Here is a 24,094-nt window from a genome sequence, read left to right as displayed (position 1 = left end):
GGACTGTGATGAGGAGGGGAGATGCTGGAGTAAAGGGGATGAGGGACTGTGATGAGGTGGGTGGATGCTGGAGTAAGGGTAATGAGGGACTGTGATGAGGATTGGGGATGAAGGCTTGAGTGGAATTAAAGACTGTGATGAAGAGGAGGGTACTGGAGTAAGGGGGATGAGGGACTGTGATGAGGAGGGGGATGCTGGACTAAGGGGAATTAAAGACTGTGATCAGGAGGGGGGATGCTGGAGTAAGTGGAATGAGGGACTGTGATGAGGAGGGGAGATGCTGGAGTAAAGGGGATGAGGGACTGTGATGAGGTGGGTGGATGCTGGAGTAAGGGTTATGAGGGACTGTGATGAGGATTGGGGATGAAGGCTTGAGTGGAATTAAAGACTGTGATGAAGAGGGGGGTACTGGAGTAAGGGGGATGAGGGACTGTGATGAGGAGGGGGATGCTGGATTAAGGGGGATGAGGGACTGTGATGAATAGGGGGATGCATGAGAAAGGGGAATTAAAGTCTGTGATTAGAAGGGGGATGCTGGAGTAAGGGTAATTAGGGACTGTGATGAGGACGGGGATGCTGGAGGAAGGGGGATGAGGGACTGGGATGAGGAGGGGGATGATGGCGTAAGGGGTATTAAAGACTGTGATGAGGAGGGGGATGCTGGAGTAAGTGGAATGAGGGACTGTGATGAGGAGGGGGGATGCTGGAGTAAGGGCAATGAGGGACTGTGATGAGGATGGGGGATGCTGGAATAAGGGTTATTAAAGACTGTGATGAGTAGGGGGTACTGGAGTAACGGGGATGAGGGACTGTGATGAGGAGGGGGGATGCTGGACTAAGGGGAATTAAAGACTGTGATCAGGAGGGGGGATGCTGGAGTAAGGGACATGAGGGACTGTGATGAGGAGGGTGATGCTGGAGTAAGGGGAATTAAAGACTGTCATCAGGAGGGGGGATGCTGGAGTAAGGGGCATGAGGGACTGTGATGAGGAGGGTGATGCTGGAGTAAGGGGAATTAAAGACTGTGATGAGGAGGGGGGATGCCGGAGTAAGGGGCATGAGGGACTGTGATGAGGAGGGGGATGCAGGAGTAAGGGTAATGAGGGACAATGATGAGGAGGGGGGTGTTGGAGTAAGGGGTATTAAAGACTGATGAGGAGGGGGGATGCTGGAGTAAGTGGAATTAACGACTGTGATGAGGAGGGGGGATGCTGGAGTAAGGTTAATGAGGTACTGTGATGAGGCTTGGGGATGCTGGCTTGAGGGGAATTAAAGACTGTGAGGAGGAGGGGGGTACTGGAGTAAGGTGGATGAGGGACTGTGATGAGCGGGGGGATGCTGGACTAAGGGGAATTAAAGACTGTGATCAGGAAGGGGATGCTGGAGTAAGTGGAATGAGGGACTGTGATGAGGAGGAGGGTTGCTGGCTTCAGGGGAATTAAAGAATGTGACGAGGAGGGATGATGCTGGAGTAAGGGGGATGAGGGATTGCGATGAGGATGGAGAATATTGGAGTAAGGGGTATTAAAGACTGTGTTGAGGAGGGGGATGCTGGAGTAAGTGCAATGAGGGACTGTGATGAGGAGGGGAGATGCTGGAGTAAAGGGGATGAGGGACTGTGATGAGGTGGGTGGATGCTGGAGTAAGGGTAATGAGGGACTGTGATGAGGATTGGGGATGAAGGCTTGAGTGGAATTAAAGACTGTGATGAAGAGGGGGGTACTGGAGTAAGGGGGATGAGGGACTGTGATGAGGAGGGGGATGCTGGAGTAAGGGGGATGAGGGACTGTGATGAATAGGGGGATGCATGAGAAAGGGGAATTAAAGTCTGTGTTTAGAAGGGGGATGCTGGAGTAAGGGTAATGAGGGACTGTGATGAGGAGCGGGATGCTGGAGGAAGGGGGATGAGGGACTGGGATAAGGAGGGGGATGATGGCATAAGGGGTATTAAAGACTGTGATGAGGAGGGGGGTGCTGGAGTAAGTGGAATGAGGGACTGTGATGAGGAGGGGGGATGCTGGAGTAAGGGCAATGAGGGACTGTGATGAGGATGGGGGATGCTGGAATAAGGGTTATTAAAGACTGTGATGAGTAGGGGGTACTGGAGTAACGGGGGTGAGGGACTGTGATGAGGAGGGGGGATGCTGGACTAAGGGGAATTAAAGACTGTGATCAGGAGGGGGGATGCTGGAGTAAGGGACATGAGGGACTGTGATGAGGAGGGTGATGCTGGAGTAAGGGGAATTAAAGACTGTCATCAGGAGGGGGGATGCTGGAGTAAGGGGCATGAGGGACTGTGATGAGGAGGGTGATGCTGGAGTAAGGGGAATTAAAGACTGTGATGAGGAGGGGGGATGCTGGAGTAAGGGGCATGAGGGACTGTGATGAGGAGGGGGATGCAGGAGTAAGGGTAATGAGGGACAATGATGAGGAGGGGGGTGTTGGAGTAAGGGGTATTAAAGACTGATGAGGAGGGGGGATGCTGGAGTAAGTGGAATGAGGGACTGTGATGAGGAGGGGGGATGCTGGAGTAAGGTTAATGAGGTACTGTGATGAGGATTGGGGATGCTGGCTTGAGGGGAATTAAAGACTGTGATGAGGAAGGGGGTACTGGAGTAAGGGGGATGAGGGACTGTGATGAGCAGGGGGATGCTGGAATAAGGGGAATTAAAGACTGTGATCAGGAAGGGGATGCTGGAGTAAGTGGAATGAGGGACTGTGATGAGGAGGAGGGTTGCTGGCTTCAGGGGAATTAAAGAATGTGACGAGTAGGGAGGATGCTGGAGTAAGGGGGATGAGGGACTGCGATGAGGATGGAGAATATTGGAGTAAGGGGTATTAAAGACTGTGTTGAGGAGGGGATGCTGGAGTAAGTGCAATGAGGGACTGTGATGAGGAAGGGGATGCTGGAGTAAGGGTAATGAGGGACTGTGATGAGGAGGAGGGATGCTGGAGTAAGGGGAATTAAAAATGTGATGAGGAGGGGGGATGCTGGATTAAGGGTAATGAGGTACTGTGATGAGGAGGGGATGCTTATGCCAGGGGTATTAAATACTGTGATGAGGAGGGGGATGCTGTACTAAGGGGAATTAAAGACTGGGATGATGAAGGGGGATGCTGGCTTCAGGGGAATTAAAGACTGTGATGAGGAGGAGGATTCTGGAGTAATTGGAATTGAAGACTGTGATGAGGAGGAGGGGATGCTCAAGTAAGAGTAATGAGGGACCATGATAAGGAGGGCAGATGCTCAAGTAAGGGTAATGAGCGACTGTGATGAGGAGGGGGATGCCGGAGTAAGGGGAATCAGGGACTGTGATGAGGAAGGGGGATGCTGGAGTAAGGGTAATGAGGGACTGTAATGACGAGGGGGATGCTGGAGTAAGTGTAATGAGGGACTGTGGTGAGGAGGAGGGATGCTGGCTTCAGGAGAATTAAAGACTGTGATGAGAAGGGGAGATGCTGGAGTAAGGGGGATGAGGGACTGTGATGAGGAGGGGGATGCTGGAGTAAGGGGAATGAGGGACTGTGATGATGATTGGGGATGCTGTAGTAAGGGGAATAAGGAACTGTGATGAGGAAGGGGGATGTGGCTTCAGGGGAATTGTGATGAGGAGGGGGTGCTGGAGTAAATGGGAAGAGGGACTGTGATGAGGAGGGGGATGCTGGACTGAGGGGAATTAAAGACTGTGATGAGGAAGAGGGATGCTGGAGTAAGGGGCATGAGGGTCTGTGATGAGGAGGGGATGCAGGAGTAAGGGTAATGAGGGACTGTGATGAGGAGGGGGATGCTGGAGTAAGGGGGATGAGGGACTGTGATGAGGAGGGGGATGTTGGAATAAGGGGTATTAAAGACTGTGATGAGGAGGGGGGATGCTGGAGTAAGTGGAATGAGGGACTGTGATGAGGAGGGGGGATGCTGGAGTAAGGGTAATGAGGGACTGTGATGAGGATTGGGGATGCTGGCTTGAGGGGAATGAAAGACTGTGATGAGGAGGGGGTACTTGAGTAAGGGGGATGAGGGACTGTGATGAGCAGGGGGATGCTGGACTAAGGGGAATTAAAGACTGTGATGAGGAGGGGGATGCTGGAGTAAGTGGAATGAGGGACTGTGATAAGGAGGGGGATGCTGGAGTACGGGGAGTGAGGGACCGTGATGAGGAGGAGGTCTGCTGGCTTCAGGGGAATTAAAGATTGTGATGAGAATGGGGGATGCTGGAGTAAGGGGGATGAGGGACTGCGATGAGGATGGAGAATATTGGAGTAAGGGGAATTAAAGACTGTGATGATGAGTGGGATGCTGGAGTAATTGGAATTGAAGACTGTGATGAGGAGGAGGGGATCCTCAAGTAAGAGTAATGAGGGACCATGATAAGGAGGGCAGATGCTGGAGTAAGGGTAATGAGGGATGTGATAAGGAGAGGGGATGCTGGAGTAAGGGTTATTAAAGACTGTTTTGAGGAGGGGATGCTGGAGTAAGTGTAATGAGGGACTGTGATGAGGAAGGGGATGCTGGAGTACAGGTAATGAGGGACTGTGATGAGGAGGAGAGATGCTGGAGTAAGGGTAATGGGGACTGTGATGAGGAGGAGGGATGCTGGCCTCAGGGGAATTAAAGACTGTGATGAGGAGGGGAGATGCTGGAGTAAGGGGGAACAGGGACTGTGTTGAGGATGGGGGATGCTGGAGTAAGGGGAATGAGGCACAAGGGTAATGAGGATTGGGGATGCTGGCTTGAGGGGAGTTAAAGACTGTGATGAGGAGGGGGATGCTGGAATAAGGGGGGTGAGGGACTGTGATGAGGAGGGGGATGTTGGAGTAAGGGGTATTAAAGACTGTGATGAGGAGGGGGATGCTGGAGTAAGTGGAATGAGGGACTGTGATGAGGAGGGGGGATGCTGGAGTAAGGGCAATGAGGGACTGTGATGAGAATGGGGGATGCTGGAATAAGGGGAATTAAAGACTGTGATGAGTAGGGGGTACTGGAGTAAGGGGGATGAGGGACTGTGATGAGGAGGGGGGATGCTGGACTAAGGGGAATTAAAGACTGTGATCAGGAGGGGGATGCTTGAGTAAGAGACATGAGGGACTGTGATGAGGAGGGTGATGCTGGAGTAAGGGGAATTAAAGCTGTGATCAGGAGGGGGGATGCTGGAGTAAGGGGCATGAGGGACTGTGATGAGGAGGGGGATGCTGGAGTAAGGGGAATGAGGGACTGTGATGAGGAGGGGGATGCTGGAGTAAGGGTAATGAGGCACTGTGATGAGGATTGGGGATGCTGGCTTGAGGGGAGTTAAAGACTGTGATGAGGAGGGGGGATGCTGGAGTAAGTGGAATGACGGACTGTGATGAGAAGGGGGTGCTGGAGTAAGTGGAATGAGGGACTGTGATGTGTAGGGGGATGTTGGAGTAAGGGGTATTAAAGACAGTGATGAGGAGGGGGATGCTGGAGTAAGTGGAATGAGGGACTGTGATGAGGAGGGGGAGGCTCAAATAAGTGGAATGAGGGACTGTGATGTGGAGGGGGATGCTGAAGTAAGGGGAATGAGGGATTGTGATGAGGAGGGGGGTACTGGAGTAAGGGGCATGAGGGACTGTGATGAGGAGGGGGATGTTGGATTAAGTAGAATTAAAGACTGTGATCAGGAGGGGGTGCTGGAGTGAGGGGCAGGAGGGACTGTGATGAGGAGGGTGATGCTGGAGTAAGGGGAATTAAAGACTGTGATGAGGAGGGGGGATGCTGGAGTAAAGGTAATGAGGGACTGTGATGAGGAGGGGGGATGCTGGAATAAGGGTAATGAGAGACTGTGATGAGGAGGGGGGATGCTGGAGTAAGGGGAATTAAAGACTGTGATGAGGAGGGGGGATGCTGGAGTAAGGGTAATGAGGTGTTGTGATGAGGAGGAGGGATGCTGGCTTCAGGGGAATTACATTTTGTGATAAGGAGGGCAGAGGCTGGAGTAAGGGTAATGAGGCACTGTGATGAGGAGGGGGATGCTGGAGTAAGTGCAATGAGGGACTGTGATGTGGAGGGGGATGCTGGAGTAAGGGGAATGAGGGACTGTGATGAGGAGGGGGATGCTGGGCTAAAGGTAGTAAGGGACTGTGATGAGGAGGTGGATGCTGGAGTATGGGGAATGAGAGACTGTGATGAGGGGGGATGCTGGAGTAAGGGGTATTAAAGACTGTGAAGAGGAAGGGGATGCTGGAGTAAGTGGAATGAGGGACTGTGATGAGGAGGTGGATGCTGGAGTAAGGGGAATGAGAGACTGTGATGAGGGGGGATGCTGGAGTAAGGGGTATTAAAGACTGTGATTAGGAGGGGGGATGCTGGAGTAAGTGGAATGAGGGACGGTGATGAGGAGGGGGGATGCAAGGGTAACAGTACCTAGCGGCTCTGACAAAGTGGGGGATAGGAGACTGGGGGATTAATGAGGGATTTTGCTGGGGGATGATGAAGTAAGTGTAATAAGAGATTGAATCAATCAGGGGAGATGCCGAGGTAACAGTAAAACAGAATTATGATGAGTGGGGATACCAGGTTAACTTTAGGGGAATTAAAGACTGTGCAGAGGAGGGGAAGGCCCGTGATGAGGAGGGGGGATGCTGGAGTAAGGGGGATGTGGGACTGCGATGAGGAGGGCGGATGCAGGAGTAAGGGTAATGAGGGACTGTGATGAGGAGGGGGGATGCTGGAGTAAGTGGTATTAAAAACTGTGATGAGGAGGGGGATGCTGGAGTAAGTGCAATGAGGGACTGTGATGCAGAGGGGGATGCTGGAGTAAGGGGAATGAGGGACTGTGATGATGAGGGGGATGCTGGGCTAAAGGTAGTAAGGGACTGTGATGAGGAGGTGGATGCTGGAATACGGGGAATGAGAGACTGTGATGAGGGGGGATGCTGGAGTAAGGGGTATTAAAGACTGTGAAGAGGAGGGGGATGCTGGAGTAAGTGGAATGAGGGACTGTGATGAGGAGGTGGATGCTGGAGTAAGGGGAATGAGAGACTGTGATGAGGGGGGATGCTGGAGTAAGGGGTATTAAAGACTGTGATGAGGAGGGGGGATGCTGGAGTAAGTGGAATGAGGGACGGTGATGAGGAGGGGGGATGCAAGGGTAACGGTACCTACCGGCACTGACAAAGTGGGGGATAGGAGGCTGGGGGTAATGAGGGATTTTGCTGGGGGATGATGGAGTAAGTGTATTAAGAGATTGAATCAATCAGGGGAGATGCCGAGGTAACAGTAACACAGAATTATGATGAGTGGGGACACCGGGTTAACTTTAGGGGAATTAAAGACTGTGCAGAGGAGGGGAAGGCTGGAGTAAGGGGGATGAGGGACCATGATAAGGAGGGCGGATGCTGGAGTAAGGGTAATGGGGGACTGTGATGAGGATTGGGGATGAAGGCTTGAGTGGAATTAAAGACTGTGATGAAGAGGGGGGTACTGGAGTAAGGGGGGTGAGGGACTGTGATGAGGAGGGGGATGCTGGACTAAGGGGAATTAAAGACTTTGATCAGGAGGGGGGATGCTGGAGTAAGTGGAATGAGGGACTGTGATAAGGAGGGGGATGCTGGAGTAAGGGTAGTGAGGGACTGTGATGAGGAGGAGGGTTGCTGGCTTCAGGGGAATTAAAGACTGTGATGAGGAGGGGAGATGCTGGAGTAAGGGGGATGAGGGACTGTGATGAGGAGGGCGGATGCTGGAGTAAGGGTAATGAGGGACTGTGATGAGGATTGGGGATGAAGGCTTGAGTGGAATTAAATACTGTGATAAAGAGGGGGGTACTGGAGTAAGGGGGATGAGTGACTGTGATGAGGAGGGGGATGCTGGACTAAGGGGAATTACAGACTGTGATCAGGAGGGGGGATGCTTGAGTAAAAGGAATGAGGGACTGTGATAAGGAGGGGGATGCTGGAGTAAGGGGAGTGAGTGACTGTGATGAGGAGGAGGGTTGCTGGCTTCAGGGGAATTAAAGACTGCGATGAGGAGGGGAGATGCTGGAGTACGTTGGATGAGGGACTGCGATGAGGATGGAGAATATTGGAGTAAGGGGAATTAAAGACTGTGATGATGAGTGGGATGCTGGAGTAATTGGAATTGAAGACTGTGATGAGGAGGAGGGGATCCTCAAGTAAGAGTAATGAGGGACCATGATAAGGAGGGCAGATGCTGGAGTAAGGGTAATGAGGGATGTGATGAGGAGAGGGGGTGCTGGAGTAAGGGGTATTAAAGACTGTGTTGAGTAGGGGTATGCTGGAGTAAGTGCAATGGGGACTGTGATGAGGAAGGGGATGCTGGAGTAAGGGTAATGAGGGACTGTGATGAGGAGGAGGGATGCTGGAGTATGGGTAATGAGGGACTGTGATGAGGAGGAGGGATGGGGAATTAAAGACTGTGATAAGGAGGGGAGATGCTGGAGTATGGGGGAAAAGCGACTGTGATGAGGAGGGGGATGCTGGAGTAAGGGGAATGAGGGACTGTGATGAGGAGGGGGGATGCTGGAGTAAGTGTAATGAGGGACTGTGGTGAGGAGGAGGGATGCTGGCTTCAGGGGAATTAAAGACCGTGATGAGGACGGGAGATTCTGGAGTAAGGGGGATGAGGGACTGTGATGAGGAGGTGGGTGCTGGAGTAAAGGTAATGAGGGACTGTGATGAGGAGGGGGGATGCTGGAGTAAGGGGTATTAAAAACTGTGATGAGGAGGGGGATACTGGAGTAAAAGCAATGAGGGACTGTGATGCGGAGGGGGATGCTGGAGTAAGGGGAATGAGGGACTGTGATGAGGAGGGGGATGCTGGGCTAAAGGTAGTAAGGGACTGTGATGAGGAGGTGGATGCTGGAATACAGGGAATGAGAGACTGTGATGAGGGGGGATGCTGGAGTAAGGGGAATGAGAGACTGTGATGAGGGGGATGCTGGAGTAAGGGGTATTAAAGACTGTGATGAGGAGGGGGGATGCTGGAGTAAGTGGAATGAGGGACGGTGATGAGGAGGGGGGATGCAAGGGTAACAGTACCTAGCGGCTCTGACAAAGTGGGGGATAGGAGGCTGGGGGTAATGAGGGATTTTGCTGGGGGATGATGGAGTAAGTATAATAAGAGACTGAATGAATCAGGGGAGATGCCGAGGTAACAGTAAAACAGAATTATGATGAGTGGGGATACCGGGTTAAATTTAGGGGAATTAAAGACTGTGCAGAGGAGGGAAGGCTGGAGTAAGGGGGATGAGGGACCATGATAAGGAGGGCGGATGCTGGAGTAAGGGTAATGGGGGACTGTGATGAGAAGGGGGGAGTCTGGAGTAAGGGGGATGAGGGACTGTGATGAGGAGGGCGGATGCTGGAGTAAGGGTAATGAGGGACTGTGATGAGGATTGGGGATGAAGGCTTGAGTGGAATTAAAGACTGTGATGAAGAGGGGGGTACTGGAGTAAGTGGAATGAGGGACTGTGATGAGGAGGGGAGATGCTGGAGTACGTTGGATGAGGGACTGCGATGAGGATGGAGAATATTGGACTAAGGGGAATTAAAGACTGTGATGAGGAGGGGGATGCTGGAGTAATTGGAATTGAAGACTGTGATGAGGAGGAGGGGATGCTCAAGTAAGAGTAATGAGGGACCATGATAAGGAGGGCAGAGGCTGGAGTAAGGGTAATGAGGGACTGTGATGAGGAGGGCGGATGCTGGAGTAAGGGGTATTAAAGACTTTGTTGAGTAGGGGTATGCTGGAGTAAGTGCAATGGGGACTGTGATGAGGAAGGGGATGCTGGGGTAAGGGTAATGAGGGACTCTGATGAGGAGGAGGGATGCTGGAGTAAGGGTAATGAGGGACTGTGATGAGGAGGAGGGATGGGGAATTAAAGACTGTGATGAGGAGGGAAGATGCTGGAGTATGGGGGAAGAGCAACTGTGATGAGGAGGGGGGATGCTGGAGTAAGGGGAATGAGGGACTGTGATGAGGAGGGGGGATGCTGGAGTAAGGGTAATGAGAGACTGTGGTGAAAGAGCCTTCCTGCCTCCCTGAAACTCGAGGAGGACCATCTCCGGTTCCGGAAGCACCTCAAAACCTTCCTCTTTGCTTCTGCTTTCTCTCTCCCTCTCCCCTGCTGAACAGCTAATATTCTTCACTGAAACTGCACTGATTCTGCAACTGGACCACTCTTAACTGCCTCGGTCCTGGGCCTAGCCACTCTCCACTTGCACTGATGCCCTGGAACCCCTCTGCACTGCGGGACTGTCTCTGTATCCCGACAGCCCCCCCCCTTTCCCAGCACTTGTTCTGCACTTACCTTGCACTTGCCACCAGCTGGCCCTATTTATTTATTACTTTACGCCACTTACCTTGTACTGCACTTCCCCCCCTCCCCTTCCCCTTGCACTTTTCCCCCTCCCCCACCCCTGCACTTGCGCGATCTGAATGACACCTGGCCTAGTAGGATCGTTGTCTGTCTCCCCTTGTTCCTCCCCTCCCCGCCTCGTCGCGCCTTGAAACACCTGTGTATTGGCGCGTTACAAATGCCATATCATATCATATCATATCATATCATATCATATCATAGGAGGAGGGATGCTGCCTTCAGGGGAATTAAAGACTGTGATGAGGAGGGGAGATTCTGGAGTAAGGGGGATGAGGGACTGTGATGAGGAGGTGGGTGCTGGAGTAAGGGGAATGTGGGACTGTGATGAAGAGGTAGGATGCTGGAGTAAGGGTAATGAGGGACTGTGATGAGGAGGGGGATGCTGGAGTAAGGGGAATGAGGGACTGTGATGAGGGGTAATGCTGGAGTAAGTGGAATGAGGAACTGTGATGAGGAGGGGGATGCTGGAGTAAGGGGAATGAGGGACTGTGATGATGAGGGGGATGCTGGAGTTAGGGGAACGAGGGACTGTGATGAGGAAGGGGGGATGTGGCTTCAGGGGAATTAAAGACTGTGATGAGGATGGGGTGCTGGAGTAAATGGGAAGAGGGACTGTGATGAGGAGGGGGATGCTGGACTAAGGGGAATTAAAGACTGTGATGAGGAAGGGGGATGCTGGAATAAGGGACATGAGGGACTGTGATGAGGAGGGGATGCAGGAGTAAGGGTAATGAGGGACTGTGATGAGGAGGGGGATGCTGGAGTAAGGGGGATGAGGGTCTGTGATAAGGAGGGGGATGTTGGAGTAAGGGGTATTAAAGACTGTGATGAGGAGGGGGATGCTGGAGTAAGTGGAATGAGGGACTGTGATGAGGAGGGGGATGCTGGAGTAAGGGTAATGAGTGACTGTGATGGGGATTGGGGATGCTGGCTTGAGGGGAATTAAAGATTGTGATGAGGAGGGGGTACTGGAGTAAGGGGGATGAGGGACTGTGATGAGCAGAGGGATGCTGGACTAAGGGGAATTAAAGACTGTGATCGGGAGGAAGATGCTGGAGTAAGTGGAATGAGGGACTGTGATAAGGAGGGGGATGCTGGAGTAAGGGGAGTGAGGGACTGTGATGAAGAGGAGGGTTGCTGGCTTCAGGGGAATTAAAGATTGTGATGAGAATGGGGAATGCTGGAGTAAGGGGGATGAGGGACTGTGATGAGGATGGAGAATATTGGAGTAAGGGGAATTAAAGACTGTGATGAGGAGGGGGATGCTGGAGAAATTGGAATTGAAGACTGTGATGAGGAGGAGGGGATGCTCAAGTAAGAGAAATGAGGGACCATGATAAGGAGGGCAGATGCTGGAGTAAGGGTAATGAGGGATGTGATGAGGAGAGGGGATGCTGGAGTAAGGGGTATTAAAGACTGTGTTGAGGAGGGGGATGCTGGAGTAAGTGTAATGAGGGACTGTGATGAGGAAGGGGATGCTGGAGTACAGGTAATGAGGGACTGTGATGAGGAGGAGGGATGCTGGAGTAAGGGTAATGAGGGACTGTGATGAGGAGTGGGGATGCTGGAGTAAGGGTAATGAGGGAGTGTGATGAGGATTGGGGATGCTGGCTTGAGGGGAATTAAAGACTGTGATGAGGAGGGGGATGCTGGAGTAAGGGGGATGAGGGACTGTGATGAGGAGGGGGATGTTGGAGTAAGGGGTATTAAAGACTTTGATGAGGAGGGGGGATGCTGGAGTAAGTGGAATGAGGGACTGTGATGAGAAGGGGGTGCTGGAGTAAGCGCAATGAGGGACTGTGATGAGGAGAGGGATGCTGGAGTAAGTGGAATGAGGGACTGTGATGAGGAGGGGGATGCTCAAGTAATTGGAATGAGGGCCTGTGATGTGGAGGGGGATGCTGAAGTAAGGGGAATGAGGGACTGTGATGAGGATTGGGGGGCTGGCTTGAGGGGAATTAAAGACTGTGATGAGGAGGCGGGTACTGGAGTAAGGGGCATGAAGGACTGTGATGAGGAGGGGTATGTTGGACTAAGTGGAATTAAAGACTGTGATCAGGAGGGGGGTGCTGGAGTAAGGGGCAGGAGGGACTGTGATGAGGAGGGTGATGCTGTAGTAAGGAGAATTAAAGACTGTGATGAGGTGGGGGGTTGCTGGAGTAAAGGTAATGAGGGACTGTGATGAGGAGGGATGCTGGAATCAGGGTAATGAGAGACTGTGATGAGGGGGGATGCTGGAGTAAGGGGAATTAAAGACTGTGTTGAGGAGGGGATGCTGGAGTAAGGGTAATTAGGTGTTGTGATGAGGAGGAGGGATGCAGGCTTCAGGGGAATTACTATTTGTGATAAGGAGGGCGGATGCTGGAGTAAGGGTAATGAGGGACTGAAATGAGGAGGGGGGATGCTGGAGTAAGTGGTATTAAAAACTGTGATGAGGAGGGGGATGCTGGAGTAAGTGGAATGAGGGACTGTGATGGGGAGGGGGGATGCTGGAGTAAGGTTAATGAGGTACTGTGATGAGGATTGGGGATGCTGGCTTGAGGGGAATTAAAGACTGTGATGAGGAGGGGGGTACTGGAGTAAGGGGGATGAGGGACTGTGATGAGCATGGGGATGCTGGACTAAGGGGAATTAAAGACTGTGATGAGGAGGGGGATGCTGGAGTAAGTGGAATGAGGGACTGTGATAAGGATGGGGATGCTGGATTAAGGGGAGTGAGGGACTGTGATGAGGAGGAGGGTTGCTGGCTTCAGGGGAAATAAAGAATGTGATGAGGAGAGAGGATGCTGGAGTAAGGGGGATGAGGGACTGCGATGAGGATAGAGAATATTGGAATAAGGGGAATTAAAGACTGTGATGAGGAGGGGGATGCTGGAGTAATTGGAATTGAAGACTGTGATGAGGAGGAGGGGATGCTCAAGTAAGAGTAATGAGGGACCATGATAAGGAGGGCAGAAGCTGGAGTAAGGGTAATGAGGGACTGTGATGACGAGGGGGATGCTGGAGTAAGGGGTATTAAAGACTGTGTTGAGGAGAGGAATGCTGGAGTAAGTACAATGAGGGACTGTGATTAGGAAGGGGATGCTGGAGTAAGGGTAATAAGGGACTGTGTTGAGGAGGAGGGATGCTGGAGTAATGGGAATTAAAGAATGTGATGAGGAGGGGGGATGCTGGAGTAAGGGTAATGAGGGACTGTGATGAGGAGGGGGGATGCTTATGCCAGGGGTATTAAATACTGTGATGAGTAGGGGGGATACTGGAGAAGGTGGAATGAGGGACTGTGATAAGGAGGGGATGCTGGAGTAAGGGGAGTGAGGGACTGTGATGATGAGGAGGAGGGTTGCTGGCTTCAGGGGAATTAAAGACTGTGATGAGGAGGGGGAATGCAGGAGTAAGGGGGATGAGGGACTGTGATGAGGATTGAGAATATTGGAGTAAGGGGAATTAAAGACTGTGATGAGGAGGAGGATGCTGGAGTAATTGGAATTGAAGACTGTGATGAGGAGGAGGGGATGCTCAAGTAAAAGTAATGAGGGACCATGATAAGGAGGGCAGATGCTGGAGTAAGGGTAATGAGGGACTGTGATGAAGAGGTAGGATTCTGGAGTAAGGGTAATGAGGGACTGTGATGAGGGGGGATGCTGGGGTAAGGGGAATGAGGGACTGTGATGAGGGGGGATGCTGGAGTAAGTGGAATGAGGAACTGTGATGAGGAGGGGGATGCTGGAGTAAGGGGAATGAGGGACTGTGATGATGAGGGGGGATGCTGGAGTAAGGGGAATGAGGGACTGTGATGAGGAAGGGGGGATGTGGCTTCAGGGGAATTGTGATGAGGAGGGCGGTGCTGGAGTAAATGGGAAGAGGGACTGTGATGAGGAGGGGGATGCTGGACTAAGGGGAATTAAAGACTGTGATGAGGAAGGGGGATGCTGGGGTAAGGGGCATGAGGGACTGTGATGAGGAGGGGATGCAGGAGTAAGGGTATTAAGGGACTGTGATGAGGAGGGGGATGCTGGAGTAAGGGGGATGAGGATCTGTGATGAGGAGGGGGATGTTGGAGTAAGGGGTATTAAAGACTGTGATGAGGAGGGGGGATGCTTGAGTAAGTGGAATGAGGGACTGTGATGAGGAGGGGGATGCTGGAGTAAGGGTAATGAGGGACTGTGATGAGGATTGGGGATGCTGGCTTGAGGGGAATTAAAGACTGTGATGAGGAGGGGGTACTGGAGTAAGGGGGATGAGGGACTGTGATGAGCAGGGGGATTCTGGACTAAGGGGAATTAAAGACTGTGATCAGTTGGGGGATGCTGGAGTAAGTGGAATGAGCGACTGTGATAAGGAGGGGGATGCTGGAGTAAGGGGAGTGAGGGACTGTGATGAGGAGGAGGGTTGCTGGCTTCAGGGGAATTAAAGATTGTGATACGAATGGGGGATGCTGGAGTAAGGGGGATGAGGGACAGCGGTGAGGATGGAGAATATTGGAGTAAGGGGAATTAAAGACTGTGATGAGGAGGGGATGCTGGAGTAATTGGAATTGAAGACTATGATGAGGAGGAGGGGATGCTCAAGTAAGAGTAATGAGGGACCATGATAAGGAGGGCAGATGCTGGAGTAAGTGTAATGAGGGATGTGATGAGGAGAGGGGATGCTGGAGTAAGGGTTATTAAAGACTGTTTTGAGGAGGGGGATGCTGGAGTAAGTGTAATGAGGGACTGTGATGAGGAAGGGGATACTGGAGTAAAGGAAATGAGGGACTGTGATGAGGAGGAGAGATGCTGGAGTAAGGGTAATGAGGGACTCTGATGAGGAGGGGGATGTTGGACTAAGTGGAATTAAAGACTGTGATCAGGAGGGGGGTGCTGGAGTAAGGGGCAGGAGGGACTGTGATGAGGATTGTGATGCTGGAGTAAGGGGAATTAAAGACTGTGATGAGGAGGGGGATGCTGGAGTAAAGGTAATGAGGGACTGTGATGAGGAGGGGGATGCTGGAATCAGGGTAATGAGAGACTGTGATGAGGAGGGGGGATGCTGGAGTAAGGGGAATCAAAGACTGTGTTGAGGAGGGGATGCTGGAGTAAGGTAATGAGGTGTTGTGATGAGGAGGAGGGATGCAGGCTTCAGGGGAATTAGATTTTGTGATAAGGAGGGCGGATGCTGGAGTAAGGGTAATGAGGGACTGTGATGAGGAGGGGGGATGCTGGAGTAAGTGGTATTAAAAACTGTGATGAGGAGGGGGATGCTGGAGTAAGTGGAATGAGGGACTGTGATGAGGAGGGGGGATGCTGGAGTAAGGTTAATGAGGTACTGTGATGAGGATTGGGGATTCTGGCTTGAGGGGAATTAAAGACTGGATGAGGAGGGGGGTACTGGAGTAAGGGGGATGAGGGACTGTGATGAGTAGGGGGATGCTGGACTAAGGGGAATTAAAGACTGTGATCAGGAGGGGGATGCTGGAGTAAGTGGAATGAGGGACTGTGATAAGGATGGGGATGCTGGATTAAGGGGAGTGAGGGACTGTGATGAGGAGGAGGGTTGCTGGCTTCAGGGGAATTAAAGAATGTGATGAGGAGGGAGGATGCTGGAGTAAGGGGGATGAGGGACTGCGATGAGGATGGAGAATATTGGAGTAAGGGGATTTAAAGACTGTGATGAGGAGGGGGATGCTGGAGTAATTGGAATTGAAGACTGTGATGAGGAGGAGGGGATGCTCAAGTAAGAGTAATGAGGTACCATGATAAGGAGGGCAGATGCTGGAGTAAGGGTAATAAGGGATGTGATGAGGAGAGGGGGTGCTGGAGTAAGGGTTATTAAAGACTGTTTTGAGGAGGGGGATGCTGGAGTAAGTGTAATGAGGGACTGTGATGAGGAAGAGGATACTCGAGTAAAGGTAATGAGGGACTGTGATGAGGAGGAGAGATGCTGGAGTAAGGGTAATGAGGGACTGTGATGAGGAGGGGGATGTTGGACTAAGTGGAATTAAAGACTGTGATCAGGAGGGGGGTGCTGGAGTAAGGGGCAGGAGGGACTGTGATGAGGAGGGTGATGCTGGAGTAAGGGGAATTAAAGACTGTGATGAGGAGGGGGATGCTGGAGTAATTGGAATTGAAGACTGTGATGAGGAGGAGGGGATGCTCAAGTAAGACTAATGAGGGACCATGATAAGGAGGGCAGATGCTGCAGTAAGGGTAATGAGGGATGTGATGAGGAGAGGGGATGCTGGAGTAAGGGTTATTAAAGACTGTTTTGAGGAGGGGGATGCTGGAGTAAGTGTAATGAGGGACTGTGATGAGGAAGGGGATACTGGAGTAAAGGTAATGAGGGACTGTGATGAGGAGGAGAGATGCTGGAGTAAGGGTAATGAGGGACTGTGATGAGGAGGGGGATGTTGGACTAAGTGGAATTAAAGATTGTGATCAGGAGGGGGGTGCTGGATTAAGGGGCAGGAGGGACTGTGACGAGGAGGGTGATGCTGGAGTAAGGGGAATTAAAGACTGTGATGAGGATGGGGGATGCTGGAGTAAAGGTAATGAGGGACTGTGATGAGGAGGGGGGATGCTGGAATCAGGGTAATGAGAGACTGTGATTAGGAGGGGGGATGCTGGAGTAAGGGCAATCAAAGACTGTGTTGAGGAGGGGATGCTGGAGTAAGGGTAATGAGGTGTTGTGATGAGGAGGAGGGATGCAGGCTTCAGGGGAATTACATTTTGTGATAAGGAGGGCGGATGCTGGATTAAGGGTAATGAGGGACTGTGATGAGGAGGGGGGATGCTGGAGTAAGTGGTATTAAAAACTGTGATGAGGAGGGGGATGCTGGAGTAAGTGGAATGAGGGACTGTGATGAGGAGGGGGGATGCTGGAGTAAGGTTAATGAGGTACTGTGAAAGGGATTGGGGATGCTGGCTTGAGGGGAATTAAAGACTGTGATGAGGAGGGGGGTACTGGAGTAAGGTGGATGAGGGACTGTGATGAGTAGGGGGATGCTGGACTAAGGGGAATTAAAGACTGTGATCAGGAGGGGGATGCTGGAGTAAGTGGAATGAGGGACTGTGATAAGGATGGGGATGCTGGATTAAGGGAGTGAGGGACTGTGATGAGGAGGAGGGTTGCTGGCTTCAGGGGAATTAAAGAATGTGATGAGGAGGGAGGATGCTGGAGTAAGGGGGATGAGGGACTGCGAAGAGGATGGAGAATATTGGAGTAAGGGGAATTAAAGACTATGAGGAGGAGGGGGATGCTGGAGTAATTGGAATTGAAGACTGTGATGAGGAGGAGGGGATGCTCAAGTAAGAGTAATGAGGGACCATGATAAGGAGGGCAGAAGCTGGAGTAAGGGTAATGAGGTACTGTGAAAGGGATTGGGGATGCTGGCTTGAGGGGAATTAAAGACTGTGATGAGGAGGGGGGTACTGGAGTAAGGTGGATGAGGGACTGTGATGAGTAGGGGGATGCTGGACTAAGGGGAATTAAAGACTGTGATCAGGAGGGGGATGCTGGAGTAAGTGGAATGAGGGACTGTGATAAGGATGGGGATGCTGGATTAAGGGAGTGAGGGACTGTGATGAGGAGGAGGGTTGCTGGCTTCAGGGGAATTAAAGAATGTGATGAGGAGGGAGGATGCTGGAGTAAGGGGGATGAGGGACTGCGAAGAGGATGGAGAATATTGGAGTAAGGGGAATTAAAGACTATGAGGAGGAGGGGGATGCTGGAGTAATTGGAATTGAAGACTGTGATGAGGAGGAGGGGATGCTCAAGTAAGAGTAATGAGGGACCATGATAAGGAGGGCAGAAGCTGGAGTAAGGGTAATGAGGGACTGTGATGACGAGGGGGGATGCTGGAGTAAGGGGTATTAAAGACTGTGTTGAGGAGAGGGATGCTGGAGTAAGTGCAATGAGGGACTGTGATGAGGAAGGGGATGCTGGAGTAAGGGTAATAAGGGACTGTGATGAGGAGGAGGGATGCTGGAGTAATGGGAATTAAAGAATGTGATGAGGAGGGGGGATGCTGGAGTAAGGGTAATGAGGGACCTTGATGAGGAGGGGGGATGCTTATGCCAGGGGTATTAAATACTGTGATGAGTAGGGGGGATACTGGAGAAGGTGGAATGAGGGACTGTGATAAGGAGGGGGATGCTGGAGTAAGGGGAGTGAGGGACTGTGATGATGAGGAGGAGGGTTGCTGGCTTCAGGGGAATTAAAGACTGTGATGAGGAGGGGGAATGCTGGAGCAAGGGGGATGAGGGACTGTGATGAGGATTGAGAATATTGGAGTAAGGGGAATTAAAGACTGTGATGAGGAGGAGGATGCTGGAGTAATTGGAATTGAAGACTATGATGAGGAGGAGGGGATGCTCAAGTAAGAGTAATGAGGGACCATGATAAGGAGGGCAGATGCTGGAGTAAGGGTAATGAGGGATGTGATGAGGAGAGGGGATGCTGGAGTAAGGGTTATTAAAGACTGTTTTGAGGAGGGGGATGCTGGAGTAAGTGTAATGATGGACTGTGATGAGGAAGGGGATACTGGAGTAAAGGTAATGAGGGACTGTGATGAGGAGGAGAGATGCTGGAGTAAGGGTAATGAGGGACTGTGATGAGGAGGAGGGATGCTGGCTTCAGGGGAATTAAAGACTGTGATGAGGAGGGGAGATGCTGGAGTAAGGGGGAACAGGGACTGTGATGAGGAGGGGGGATCCTGGAGTAAGTGGAATGAGGGAATGTGATGAGGAGGGGGATGCTGGAGTAAGGGTAATGAGGGACTGTGATGAGGATTGGGGATGCTGGCTTGAGGGGAATTAAAGACTATGATGAGGAGGGGGATGCTGGAATAAGGGGGATGAGGGACTGTGAAGAGAAGGGGGGTGCTGGAGTAAGTGGAATGAGGGACTGTGATGTGGAGGGGGATGCTGAAGTAAGGGGAATGAGGGACTGTGATGAGGAGGGGGATGCTGGCTTGAGGGGAATTAAAGACTGTGATGAGGAGGGGGATACTGGAGTAAGGGGCATGAGGGACTGTGATGAGGAGGGGGATGTTGGACTAAGTAGAATTAAAGACTGTGATGAGGAGGGGGGTGCTGGAGTAGGGGGCAGGAAGGAATGTGATGAGGAGGGTGATGCTGGAGTAAGGGGAATTAAAGACTGTGATGAGGAGGGGGGATGCTGGAGTAAGTGTAATGAGGTGTTGTGATGAGGAGGAGGGATGCTGGCTTCAGGGGAATTACATTTTGTGATAAGGAGGGGGGTACTGGAGTAAGGGGCATGAGGGTCTGTGATGAGGAGGGGGGTGTTGGACTAAGTAGAATTAAAGACTGTGATCAGGAGGGGGGGTGCTGGAGTCAGGGGCAGGAGGGAATGTGATGAGGAGGGTGATGCTGGAGTAAGGGGTATTAAAGGCTGTGAAGAGGAGGGGGATGCTGGAGTAAGTGGAATGAGGGACTGTGATGAGGAGGTGGATGCTGGAGTAAGGGGAATGAGAGACTGTGATGAGGGGGGATGCTGGAGTAAGGGGTATTAAAGACTGTGATGAGGAGGGGGGATGCTGGAGTAAGTGGAATGAGGGACGGTGATGAGGAGGGGGGATGCAAGGGTAACGGTACCTAGCGGCTCTGACAAAGTTGGGGATAGGAGGCTGGGGGTAATAAGGGATTTTGTTGGGGGATGATGGAGTAAGTGTAATAAGAGATTGAATCAATCAGGGGAGATGCCGAGGTAACAGTAAAACAGAATTATGATGAGTGGGGATACCGGGTTAACTTTAGGGGAATTACAGACTGTGATGAGGAGGGGAAGGCTGGAGTAAGGGGGATGAGGGACCATGATAAGGAGGGCGGATGCTGGAGTAAGGATAATGGGGGCTGTGATGAGGAGGGGGGATGCTGGAGAAAGAGGGATGAGGGAATGTGATGAGGAGGGCGGATGCTGGAGTAAGGGTAATGAGGGACTGTGATGAGGATTGGGGATGCAGGCTTGAGTGGAATTAAAGACTGTGATGAAGAGGGGGTACTGGAGTAAGGGGGATGAAGGACTGTGATGAGGAGGGGGATGCTGGAGTAAGGGTAATGAGGGACTGTGATGAGGAGGAGGGATGCTGGAGTAAGGGGCAGGAGGGAATGTGATGAGGAGGGTGATGCTGGAGTAAGGGGAATTAAAGACTATGATGAGGAGGGGGGATGCTGGAGTAAAGGTAATGAGAGACTGTGATGAAGAGTGGGGATGCTGGAGTAAGGGGAATTAAAGACTGTGATGAGGAGGGGGGATGCTGGAGTAAGGGTAATGAGGTGTTGTGATGAGGAGGGATGCTGGCTTCAGGGGAATTACATTTTGTGATAAGGAGGGCAGATGCTGGAGTAAGGGTAATGAGGGACTGTGATGAGGAGGGGGATGCTGGAGTAAGGGGTATTAAAAACTGATGAGGAGGAGGATGCTGGAGTAAGTGCAACGAGGGACGGTGATGCGGAGGGGGATGCTGGAGTAAGGGGAATGAGGGACTGTGATGAGGAGGGGGATGCTGGGCTAAAGGTAGTAAGGGGCTGTGATGAGGAGGTGGATGCTGGAGTACAGGGAATGAAAGACTGTGATGAGGGGGGATGCTGGAGTAAGGTTTATTAAAGACTGTGAAGAGGATGGGGATGCTGGAGTAAGTGGAATGAGGGACTGTGATGAGGAGGTGGATGCTGGAGTAAGGGGAATGAGAGACTGTGATGAGGGGGGATGCTGGAGTAAGGGGTATTAAAGACTGTGATGAGGAGGGGGGATGCTGGAGTAAGTGGAATGAGGGACGGTGATGAGGATTGGGGATGCAAGGGTAACGGGACCTAGCGGCTCTGACAAAGTGGGGGATAGGAGGCTGGGGGTAATGATGGATTTTGCTGGGGGATGATGGAGTAAGTGTAATAAGAGATTGAATCAATCAGGGGAGATACCGAGGTAACAGTAAAACAGAATTATGATGAGTGGGGATGACGGGTTAAGTTTAGGAGAATTAAAGACTGTGATGAGGAGGGAAAGGCTGGAGTAAGGGGGATGAGGGACCATGATAAGGAGGGCGGATGCTGGAGTAAGGGTAATGGGGTACTGTGATGAGGAATGGGGATGCAGGCTTGAGTGGAATAAAAGACTGTGATGAAGAGGGGGGTACTGGAGTAAGGGGGATGAGGGACTGTGATGAGGAGGGGGATGCTGGACTAAGGGGAATTAAAGACTGTGATCAGGAGGGGAGATGCTGGAGTAAGTGAAATGAGGGACTGTGATAAGGAGGGGGATGCTGGAGTAAGGGGAGTGAGGGACTGCGATGAGGAGGAGGGTTGCTGGCTTCAGGGGAATTAAAGACTGTGATGAGGAGGGGAGATGCTGGAGTAAGTTGGATGAGGGACTGCGATGAGGATGGAGAATATTGGAGTAAGGGGAATTAAAGACTGTGATGAGTAGGGGGATGCTGGAGTAATTGGAATTGAAGACTGTGATGAGGAGGAGGGGATCCTCAAGTTAGAGTAATGAGGGACCATGATAAGGAGGGCAGAGGCTGGAGTAAGGGTATTGAGGGACTGTGATGAGGAGGGCGGATGCTGGAGTAAGGGGTTTTAAAGACTGTGTTGAGTAGGGGGATGCTGGAGTAAGTGCAATGGGGACTGTGATGAGGAAGGGTATGCTGGAGTAAGGGTAATCAGGGACTGTGATGAGGAGGAGGGATGCTGGAGTAAGGGGCAGGAGGGAATGTGATGAGGAGGGTGATGCTGGAGTAAGGGGAATTAAAGTCTGTGATGAAGAGGGGGGATGCTGGAGTATGGGGGAAGTGCGACTGTGATGAGGAGGGGGGATGCTGGAGTAAGGGAAATGAGGGACTGTGATGAGGAGGGGGATGCTGGAGTAAGTGTAATATAGGGACTGTGGTGAGAAGGAGGGATGCTGGCTTCAAGGGAATTAAAGACCGTGATGAGGAGTGGAGATGCTGGAGTAAGGGGGCTGAGGGACTGTGATGAGGAGGGGGGTGCTGGAGTAAGGGGAATGAGGGACCGTGATGAGGAGGGGGATGCTGGAGCAAGGAGGATGAGGGACTGTGATGAGGAGGGGGATGTTGGAGTAAGGGGTATTAAAGACTGTGATGAGGAGGGGGGATGCTGGAGTAAGTGGAATGAGGGACTGTGATGAGGAGGGGGGATGCTGGAGTAAGGGTAATGAGTGACTGTGATGAGGATTGGGGATGCTGGCTTGAGGGGAATTAAAGATTGTGATGAGGAGGGTGTGCTGGAGTAAGGGGGATGAGGGACTGTGATGAGCAGGGGGATGCTGGACTAAGGGGAATTAAAGACTGTGACGAGGAGGGGAAATGCTCGAGTAAGGGGCATGAGGGACTGTGATGAGGAGGGGGGATGCTGGAGTAAGGGGAGACTGAGATGAGCAGGGGGATGCTGGAGTAAGGGTAATGAGGGACTGTGTTGAGGGGGGATGCTGGAGTAAGGGGCATTAAAGACTGTGATGAGGAGAGGGGATGCTTGAGTAAGTGTAATGAGGGACTGTGATGTGGAGGGGGATGCTGGAGTAAGGGGAGTGAGGGACTGTGATTAGGAGGGGGATGCCGGAGTAAGGGTAATGAGTGACTGTGATGAGGATTGGGGATGCTGGCTTGAGGGGAATTAAAGATTGTGATGAGGAGGGTGTACTGGAGTAAGGGGGATGAGGGACTGTGATGAGCAGGGGGATGCTGGACTAAGGGGAATTAAAGACTGTGACGAGGAGGGGAAATGCTCGAGTAAGGGGCATGAGGGACTGTGATGAGGAGGGGGATGCTGGACTAAGGGGAATTAAAGACTGTGGTGAGGAAGGGGGATGCTGGAATAAGGGGCATGAGGGACTGTGATGAGGGGGGATGCAGGAGTAAGGGTAATGAGGGACTGTAATGAGGAGGGGGATGCTGGAGCAAGGAGGATGAGGGACTGTGATGAGGAGGGGGATGTTGGAGTAAGGGGTATTAAAGACTGTGATGAGGAGGGGGGATGCTGGAGTAAGTGGAATGAGGGACTGTGATGAGGAGGGGGGATGCTGGAGAAAGGGTAATGAGTGACTGTGATGAGGATTGGGGATGCTGGCTTGAGGGGAATTAAAGATTGTGATGAGGAGGGTGTACTGGAGTAAGGGGGATGAGGGACTGTGATGAGCAGGGGGATGCTGGACTAAGGGGAATTAAAGACTGTGACGAGGAGGGGAAATGCTCGAGTAAGGGGCATGAGGGACTGTGATGAGGAGGGGGGATGCTGGAGTAAGGGGAGACTGAGATGAGCAGGGGGATGCTGGAGTAAGGGTAATGAGGGACTGTGTTGAGGGGGGATGCTGGAGTAAGGGGCATTAAAGACTGTGATGAGGAGAGGGGATGCTTGAGTAAGTGTAATGAGGGACTGTGATGTGGAGGGGGATGCTGGAGTAAGGGGAGTGAGGGACTGTGATTAGGAGGGGGATGCCGGAGTGTGGGTAATGAGGTGCTGTGATGAGGAGGAGGGATGCTGGCTTCAGGGGAATTAAAGACTGTGATGAAGAGTGGGATGCTGGAGTAAGTGGGATGAGGGACTGTGATGAGGATGGAGAATGCTGGAGCAAGGGTAATTAAAGACTGTGATAAGGAGGGGGTGCTGGAGTAATTGGAAATGAAGACTTTGATGAGGAGGAGGGGATGCTGAAGTAAGAATAATGAGGGACCGTGATAAGTAGGGCGGATGCTGGAGTAAGGGTAATGAGGGACTGTGATGAGG

The sequence above is a fragment of the Ambystoma mexicanum genome, chromosome 4p (genome assembly GCF_040938575.1).
Source record: "Ambystoma mexicanum isolate Mex_15411 chromosome 4p, UKY_AmexF1_1, whole genome shotgun sequence".
NCBI classification, from domain to species: Eukaryota; Metazoa; Chordata; class Amphibia; order Caudata; family Ambystomatidae; genus Ambystoma; species Ambystoma mexicanum.
The sequence above is the reverse complement of the archived record's forward strand: the minus strand, read 5'-3'. Positions refer to the sequence as shown.